General features: G+C 47.9%; 1 protein-coding gene across 1 annotated transcript in view; it reads left to right on the forward strand.

Annotated features, from left to right (window-relative positions):
- Positions 1-9,779, forward strand: part of TSNAXIP1 (translin associated factor X interacting protein 1) — a 1,372,321-nt gene that overhangs the window by 1,252,359 nt on the left and 110,183 nt on the right. The gene's annotated exons all lie outside the window — the stretch shown is intronic.

The raw sequence follows: 9,779 nt of genomic DNA on the forward strand, positions 1-9,779 counted from the left end.
AGAGGATATACACAGCATACCAGAACCCATCAGGCTATACTTAGGAAACAAGAATAGGAAACTACAGACGGATGACAGTCAGTCTAGAAGAGGTATGCAGGCAGATTGATAGGCTTAAAAATGATAAATCCTCTGGACCGGATGGCATCCATCTGAGGGTGATCAAGGAGCTATAGCTGAACTGCTACAACTAATAGCCAATCTGTCAATCAAATCGGGAAGGATTCTGGAAGACTGAAAGTGACGAATGTCATGTTGATCTTCATGAAAGGTTCGAGGGGAGATCTGGGCAACTACAGACTGGTGAGTCTGACCTCGGTACCGGGAAAGATGGTAGAGGAGCTGATAAAGAACCGCATCATTGATCACCTTGACGGACATGAGCTGATGAGGACCAGCCTGCACAGCTTCAGCAAGGGAAGATCCTGCTTGATGAACTTGCTGCACTTCTTCGAGGGAGTAAACAGGCAGATAGACAAGGGCAAGCCAGTTGACATTGTATATTTGGATTTTCAGAAGGCGTTTGACAAGGTCCCACATGTGGATTAAAAACTGGTTGGCCGACAGGAAACAGAGAGTGGAGGTAAATGGACAATACTCGGACTGGAAAAGCGTCATGAGTGGAGTGCCGCAGGGTTCGGTGCTTGGGCCCGTACTCTTCAACCTATTTATAAACAACGTGGAAACTGGTACGACGAGCGAAGTGATTAAATTTGCGGACGATACAAAGTTCTTCAGAGTGGTAAAGATGCAGAAAGATTGCGAAGACCTGTAACGTGACATAAACACACTCGAGAAATGGGCCGCCACATGGCAAATGAGGATTAACATAGATAAATGCATGTCGGTAACAAAAATCTTATTCACGAATACAGGATGTCTGGTGCGGTACTCGGAGAGACCCCCAGGAAAGAGACCTGGGAATACTGGTCGACAAGTCGATGAATCCGTCAGTGCAATGCACGGCGGCAGCAAAAAGGGTGAACAGAATGCTAGGAATGATTAAGAAGGGGATCACGAGCAGATCGGAGAAGGTTATTATGCTGCTGTACCGGGCCATGGTACATCCCCAACTGGAATACTCCGTCCAGCACTGGTCTATTTCCTTCATTATCTTGAATGTTTCGATCATGTCCCCTCTCAGTCTCCTCTTTTCAAGGGAGAAGAGGCCCAGTTTCTCTAATCTCTCAATGTACATCAGCTCCTCCAGCCCTTTAACCATTATAATCACTCTTCTCTGGACCTTTTCGAGTAGTACCGTGTCCTTCTTCATGTACAGTGCCGTACATGAAGATGGACACGGTACTACTCGAAAAGGTCCAGAGAAGAGTGATTATAATGGTTAAAGGGCTGGAGGAGCTGATGTACATTGAGAGATTAGAGAAACTGGGCCTCTTCTCCCTTGAAAAGAGGAGACTGAGAGGGGACATGATCGAAACATTCAAGATAATGAAGGAAATAGACTTAGTAGATAAAGACAGGTTGTTCACCCTCTCCAAGGCAGAGGGAACAAGAGGGCACTCTCTAAAGTTAAAAGGGGATAGATTCCGTACAAATGTAAGGAAGTTCTTCTTCACCTAGAGAGTGATGGAAAACTGAAACGCTCTTCCAGAGGCTGTTATAGGGGGAAATACCCTCTAGGGATTCAAGACAAAGTTAGACAAGTTCCTGCTGAACCAGAACATATGAAGGTAAGGCTAGTCTCAGTTAGGGCACTGGTGTTTGACCTAAGGGCTGCCGCGGGAGCAGACTGCTGGGCACGATGGACCAGCAGCGGCAATTCTTTTGTTCACTTTGGGTGAATCGATTCGAATCGATTTAAAAACAAAAAAAATCGGCCTCCCAATTCAGTGACTGACCCTCCCCCTTGCCCCCTAAAGCAGGAGCGACAGTGCTGCCTTTTGCTGGCAGTCACTGCCACTCCTGCTTTAGAGGGCGAGGGGGGAGGTTCAGTCAGGAAGTGCTGGTGACCGGCTTCACCCCTGGCTTTCTGCTGGTGTCCGGCTTCCCCCCGGCCTCCCGCTGGTGTCCATTTACCTAATTCCGTCAGCAGAGCAGCCTGTAGAGAGGATCGCTGGTACTTTAGCGATCCTTGCAGGTTGCCATCAGCCTCTAGAGCTGTTTCCTCTGTCGCGATCCTGCTTCTGACATCAAAGGAGAGGCGAGACTGCGGCAGAGGGAAGACAGCTCCGAAGTCCTATGGCAACCTGCAAGGAACGCTAAAGTACCGACGATCCTTTCTGCAGGCTGTTCCACTGCTGGAATTAGATAAATGGATGAGGGGGGGGGTTCAGTCCTTGGACGGCTGCAGTCCTATGGGGGAGTGCTGTCCTATGGGGGTGCAGTCCTTCTGGGGGTAGACAGGCCTTCAAGGGGGGACAGGCATTTGGGGGGGGAACAGGCCTTCAGGGGTGATGGTGCAGGCCTTCATGGGAGGACAGGCCTTCAAGGGGAGGACAGGCCTTCAGGGTGGTGGTACAGGCCTTCAGGGGGGACAGGCAGGCCTTCAGGGATGGGGTGCAGGCCTTCAAAGGGGGACAGGCCTTCAGGGTGGGGTGTAGGCCTTCAAGGGGGCAGGCCTTCAGGGGGGTGGTGCAGGCCTTCATGGGGGGACAGGCCTTCAGGGGTGGTATAGGCCTTCTGGCGGGTGGTACAGGCCTTGGGTGGGATGCAGGCCTTCAGAGGGGTGGTACAGGCCTTCAAAGGGGGGCAGGCCTTCAGGGGTGGTGGGACAAGCCTTCGGGGGGCCAAGCAGGCCTTCCGGGGTGGGGTGCAGGCCTTCAGGGGTGGAATTCAGGCCTTCAGGGGGGACGGTGCAGGCCTTTGGGGGGGGAAAGGCCTTCGGCGGAGGGGGGCCCTGGTGTAGAAGTACTTGGAGGGAGGGAGGGAGAGAATGGGGGTTCAAAGAGACGTGCATATGCCAGACTTTGGGGGAAGAAATAATGGGTCTAAAAACAGGAGAGGGAGAGAGATGGTGGACAATGGGATTTAGAGAGGGAAGGAACAGAAAGGGAGAGAAGTTGGACACAAAGGATGGTGTGGAGGGGGGATAGAGATACTGGATAGGAGGGTAGTTGGGAAGAGAAAGGGAGAGATGGTGGACCCTGGGGTGGTGGGGAAGGAGGGAGAGATGCTGGATGAAAAGGTAGTTGAGAAAAGGTGAATCTGGGGATAGAGACAAAAAAAAGGAAAGATACCAGACCTCTGTGGGAGGGAAGGGAAACGGAAGGGGAGGACAGAGATAGAAGATGGATGGTTAGCACGGAGAAAGAAGGAGACCCTGGCAAGCAAGTTATTCAAAGATAATCAGAGTCTGGGACCAATAAGATCTGAATAATGACCAGAAAACAAAAGGAAGAAAAAATAATTTTATTTTCTATTTTGTGATTACAATATGTCAGATTTGAAAAATTTATCCTGCCAAAGGTGGTGGTAGACCTCGAACGTGAGCTAGGATTTAACAGAGAGAGGAAAAGTCTTTTTTGTTTGTTTATTTTGTTTACACCACAGCACCAGTGTGGGTAGGAGAGGGCAAAGCGGGTGAAGAGCTATAAAAGGGGTGAAGAGGCTATAAAATAAACCCACCAGGATGTTAAAAAAACACCCAATTGGGCAGGAAAATCAAATAGAAAAATCAATTCAATAGGCTGAATCTAATCGAATCAAATTTTTTTTCCTGAATCAGGCAACACTAGTAAGAGCGGATAGGGTAGCTGGTTTTAAGAAAGGTTTGGACAAGTTCCTGGAGTTAAAGTCCATATTCTGTTATTGAGAGAGCCACTGCTTGCCCTGGGTCGATAGCATGGAATGTTGCTACTCCTTGGGTTTGGCCAGGTATTAGGGACCTGAAATGTCCACTGTGAGAACGGGCTACTGGGCTTGCTGGACCAGTGGTCTGACACAGTAAGGCTATTCTTATGTTTTTGTGGGATTTCTTAGAGAGAGGAAGAGATAATGGTTACTGTGGATGGGCAGACTGGATGGGCCATGTGGCCTTTATCTGCCATCATGTTTCTGTCTTTATCCTTGCTGTTTTAGGTGTTTGCACTGAGGCTGGGTGTTCAAATGACTTTGATTTGTTATTTAGAATTATTAGATTTTTTTTTTTTGGGGGGGGGCAGATTTTGCATTGATAAGTTTAAGATAGAGTCTCATAGCTAAAAATTGTTTCTTGTGGGCCATAGTACTGATTAGGATTTGGGACAAACAAAATGCTGTTAGCTTCATACTGAATTTGAGCCTCTAATCAAGTAATCAAGCAGATTGAAGAATAGCAATCGCAAGTTGATTCCTTAATGCTTTAGCCACTACAAGACAAGGAAATTTCATACTTGCCAATCATTGTGATGGTTCCTTGTGAGGATGAAACACTCAGGCAGCTTACTAGCAAGGATATTGCAATGAACCATCTAGATCATTATAGTATTATTTTTAATTATTTGATTACCTAATTTTTTCTCTTAATTGTAATTTTATTAAAAAATTTTGTAAACCACATAGAACTTTACAGCCCTGCAGTACATAAATTGATTATTATTATTATAAGTACAGTTCAAACTATCTGCCAAGTAACTTTGGCATGAAATTTAATAGTATCTGAGCCTTTGAGAGACCGAAGAAGCAAAAATTATTCAACTATAAAAGATTGCTCATATCTTCTAAATCAAGCTCCAAACTTTGGCCCAAATGTTCCAAACTTGTCATTAAAATCCTTTGGGTCATTGTAGTTCTGGTAAATTTTCCGATTTCAAAAAGGCGAATGATGCTGCAAAAACTTTGCATGCAAATGAGTTCTGTGTAGGTTCACGGAAATTCTGATCTGTCATTGGAGAAAATGATTGACACATGCGCAGAAGAGTCCACGGAAATAGGCATAAATATGTGCATGCTCTAGGACACAGTTCTTCAACCGCCGGTCCGCAGGAAATTTTTGCCGGTCCGCGCAGGGCCGGCAAAATTTAGAGAGCTGCACGGGGACGACAGGAATCCCGCGGAACCCGCGGGCATCCCCCTTCGAGTCATGGGGATCCCGTGGGGATGCCCCCTAGGGTCGCGGGAATCCTGTGGGGATGCCCCCTAGGGTCGCGAGGATCTCGTGGGGACCCCTCCGATGGTCGCGGGGTTCCTGCGGGGCTGGATGTACTCAGTCACGCGGCTCTTCTCCCTACCTGCTCTGCTTGCAGCACAGAGTCGAATGGAAGTCTTCCCACGTCAGCGCTAACGTCGGAGGGGAGGGAGGGCTTAAACAAAGCCCTCCCTCCGACGTCAGCGCTGACGTCGGGAAGACTTCCGTTCGGTTCTGTGCTGCAGGCAGGGCAGGAAAGGAGAAGAGTAGCCTCGCAGCTCGAGTGGCTACCAAGGGAGGGGGGGAGGTCCGCCCCAGGTGCAGCACAGCCGGCCAGGTCCCCTTACTTTTGTGGCGCTTCACCGACCGACAACAGCCCCGGTCAGCCAAACCTCCCTGCCCTGTAGCCGCGAATCTAAATTACCTTCTTACAGCAGCTGTAAGAAGGTAATTTAGATCCGCGGCTAGAGGGCAGGGAGGTTTGTCCGACCGGGGCTGTTCTGTTGTCGGTTGGGTGGAGAAGCGCCACAAAGGTAAGGGGTAGAGAGGGAGAAAGGGAGGAAAGGTGGAGTGGAGAAGAAAAGGGAAATGGGTAAAACTGAGGGGGGAGAAGGATGCTGAAAGCACTGGGGAAGACAAAGGGGTGGAGAAGGACGCTGAAAGACCATGGGGAAGGCGGGGTGGGGGGGTGGGAGAAGGACGCTGAAAGGCCATGGGGAAGATGGGGGGGGAGAAGGACGCTGAAAGGACATGGGGAAGACAGAGGGGGGGAGAAGGACACTGAAAGCACATGTGGAAGACAGAGGGTGGAGGAGACACTGACAGGACATGGGGAAGATGAGGGGGGAGAAGGACGCTGAAAGGAAATGGGGAAGAGAGAGTGGGGAGAAGACGCTGGCAGGGAAGAAGACAGAGATACCAGTCTATGGGGGGAGTGGAGGAAGAAGATGGGTGCCAGACCAATTTGGAAGGGGGGAGAAAGGGAGAGGCACAGTAACAGAGCAAATGGAAGACGCAGAGGGAAGAGAGACAGTGGACGGAAGGAATTGAATGAGAACATGAGGAAAGCAGAAACCAGGCAACAAAGGTAGGAAAAGAATTCTATTTCTTTTTTTTTTTTTTTTTTGCTTCAGGATAAAGTATTATATTAGTTGTGTTGATAAAAATTTATAAACATTAGAGGCTCTGGTAGAAACCCGTTTACAAAGTATGTATTCTTCCCAATTAAAATTTCCAAATTAATAAAGTCTTTTTGCTTATTTGTAAATGGGTTTCTACCAGAGCCTTTAATTCAGTAGCATAATTAAATGAAATAGCTATTTCTGAAGTTTATAGGGACGGGCGGAGACGGAGGGGATTCCTCACGGGGACGGGTGGGGACGGAGGGGATTCCTCGTGGGGACGGGTGGGGACGGAGGGATTCCTCATGGAGACGGGTGGGGACGAGTGGGATTCCTCACGGGGACGAGTGGGGACGGGTGGGACTTTGGCGGGGACGGGTGGGGATGGGTGGGATTTCTGTCCCCGTGCAATTCTCTAGTCTGCGCTGGGCTGGAGAGATCTTGGGGAGCCTCTGACAGTGGCTTTCTCCCCTCTCTGCAGCTCTCCTTTACTTCCCAGCGCAGCGATTCACGAAGGCAACCTCGGGGCTTTTGCTGAGTTGTGGCTGCCTCTGATGATGCAACTTCCTCTTCCTCAGAGGTGGCGCAACCCAACAAAGGACCTGAGGCTGCCTTCCTGAATCGCTGCGCTGGGAAGTAAGAAGAGCTGCTGGGAGGGGAGAAAGCCACTATTAGAAGCTGCTGGGCAAGGGAAAAAAGGGCTGCTACTGGAGAGGGAGAAGGAGAAGGAGAGATACTTCTGGGAGGGGAGGAGGGAAAGGAATCTGGGAAGCTGCTGGGCAAGGAAAAAAAGAGACAGCTACTACTGGAGAGGGAGAAGGAGAGGTGCTTCTGGGAGGGGAGGAGGGAAAGGAATCTGGGAAACTGCTGGGCAAGGAAAAAAGGGACAGCTGCTACTGGAGAGGGAGAAGGAGAGTTGCTGCTGGGAGGGGAGGAGGGAAAGGAATCTGGGAAGCTGCTGGGCAAGGAAAAAAGGGACAGCTGCTACTGGAGAGGGAGAAGGAGAGATGCTGCTGGGAGGGGAGGAGGGAAAGGAATCTGGAAAGCTGCTGGGCAAGGGAAAAAAAGGGACAGCTGCTACTGGAGAGGGAGAAAGAGATGTTTCTGGGAGGGGAGGAAGGAAAGGAATCTGGGAAGCTGCTGGGCAAGGAAAAAAAAGGGACAGCTGCTACTGGAGAGGGAGAAGGAGTGATTCTGCTGGGAGGGGAGGAGGGAAAGGAATCTGGGAAGCTGCTGGGCAAGGGAAAAAAAGGGACAGCTGCTACTGGACCTGGAGGGAAGGAGAAGGAGAGATGCTGCTGGGAGGGGAGGAGGGAAAGGAATCTGGGAAGCTGCTGGGCAAGGGAAAAAAAGGGACAGCTGCTACTGGAGAGGGAGAAAGAGAGATGCTTCTGGGAAGGGAGGAGAGAAAGGAATCTGGGAAGCTGCTGGGCAAAGGAAAAAAGGGACAGCTGCTACTGGAGAGGGAGAAGGAGTGATTCTGCTGGGAGGGGAGGAGGGAAAGGAGTCTGGGAAGCTGCTGGGCAAGGGAAAAAAGGGACAGCTGCTACTGGAGAGGGAGAAGGAGAGATGCTGGGAGGGGAGGAAGGGAAGAGAGTTACTGCTGGACAGGAGGAGGAGGGAAGGGAGAATGAAAAAAGGAAGGAAACAGCTGGCAGAGAGATTAGAGGAGGGGAAGGGGAGACACAGGCATGAGAAAGTAGAGAGATTGATGATAGGAAGGGGTCAGCAGAAAAATAAGCAGAGAGGGACAACAATGATAGATCTGGTGTAGGAGAGATAAAAATGAAGAGAGCAATGAAGCTGGAATGAATCATGTAAAAAGGAGAGAGGGGTACAAGCTGGATGGAAAGAGGAGAGGGGCATAGAAAGAAGACAGATACCATATGGAAGGGGGAGAGGACATACAGTGGATGGAAGGGGCAGATACTGGATTGAAGAGGCAGAGAGGGCAGACGCTGGAAGGAAAAGAGTGAAAAGAAGATTGAAAGTAGAAACCAGAGACGACAAAAGGTAGAAAAAAATAATTTTATTTCTATTTTGTGATTTGAATATATCAGATTTGAAATATATATCCTACTAGAACTGGTGTTAGACATAACTGGGGACTGCAAAACCCAGGAAGTGCTTCTTTAGCTTCCAGCTGGCTTAGGGCTCTCTCTGACCAGGGGGCAGTTGCCCTAGTTCCACTCCCCTAACACCATTCCTGTCATGTGTGACTGCAGTATTCTGTTAGCATGATATTTCTGTGTAGCATTCTGTAATAATTTGGCTTGTTCAGTTTTCTTGATAGTAGAGGGGATATATGTGAAGGGGAGGGGAGACAGGGGTTTTGTTGATCCTTGCTCTGAATTATTTGTATTTATAAAATGACAATTGTACAGAATATTGTTTCTTTTTATACTTTAATAAAATACATTTAATATAAAATCATAACTGAGGCTTGTGTGGATGGGATCAGATGATTTGTGGGGACCGAGCTCGCGGAGATGGGGCAGAAACGGGGTTTTTAAATTTTAGTCCTAGTAGTTTGCCGGTCCACAAAATAATTCTTTTTTTTCTGCCGGTCCACAGGTATAAAAAGGTTGAAGAACACTGCTCTAGGAAATGCTAAGTTATAGGCATGCAAGAGCATCAATCATAGACATGCCTTATTGTACATAAAAATAGCCTTACTGGGTTAGACCAATGGTCCATCAAGCCCAATAGCCCCTTTTCACGGTGGCCAATACAAGTCACTACTACCTGGCAAAAACCCAAAGAGTAACAACATTAAACCCAAAGAGTAGTGCATCATGGGCACATGGAGAGCTACCAGCAACCATGCAAATGCTTTTTTCTACACTGCTTCTGCAGGACATATATAGACCTGCTGGCATATGCTTTTAATGAATGCACATGAGATACACCTTTAAGACACATGCATGAGATGTACCTTTAAGACATATGCATGAGATGTGTTTTTAACACACATGTATATGGCACCCCCCATCAAGTATGATAAATATATCTTCATCTCTCAAGCAGTCAGAAGCTCAGACCTGCCAATGTACACTTCTGAATATAGCCAAAATATAAACTTACTTAAGGCTATGAAGCCACCTTGTATATAGTTTTTAGAATTTTTTAGAATTTTTTAACCCGACCCTGAATGGCACCACTCAGGACTCAAACTTCTCATTGTCCTGAGCTTTATGTGTCTGCTCGTCATCGGGGCATTTGTTATTTATTATTTCATAGAGCTTTCTGCTATTTATATTTCTATTTATTCTTTTCTTATAAAGATATTCTCTTATAAAGATAAATACTTAGCTTAAAATATGGCTAAGTCTTCTTGGTTAGAGATGTCAGCACTAAGAAGGGATGTCAAAGCCGACATGTTTTGCCTCGCTTGCTTTTTCAAGGCTCAATCCCCTTAGCCATCTACCTCCATTGTAACAGTATGACTGAGCCTTGAAAAAGCAAGCGAGGCGAAACATGTCGGCTTTGACATCCCTTCTTAGTGCTGACATCTCTAACCAAGAAGACTTAGCCATATTGTAAGCTAAGTATTTATCTTTATAAGAGAATATCTTTATAAGAAAAGAATAAAT

Source organism: Geotrypetes seraphini, chromosome 4, assembly GCF_902459505.1.
Source record: "Geotrypetes seraphini chromosome 4, aGeoSer1.1, whole genome shotgun sequence".
Classification (NCBI taxonomy): domain Eukaryota; kingdom Metazoa; phylum Chordata; class Amphibia; order Gymnophiona; family Dermophiidae; genus Geotrypetes; species Geotrypetes seraphini.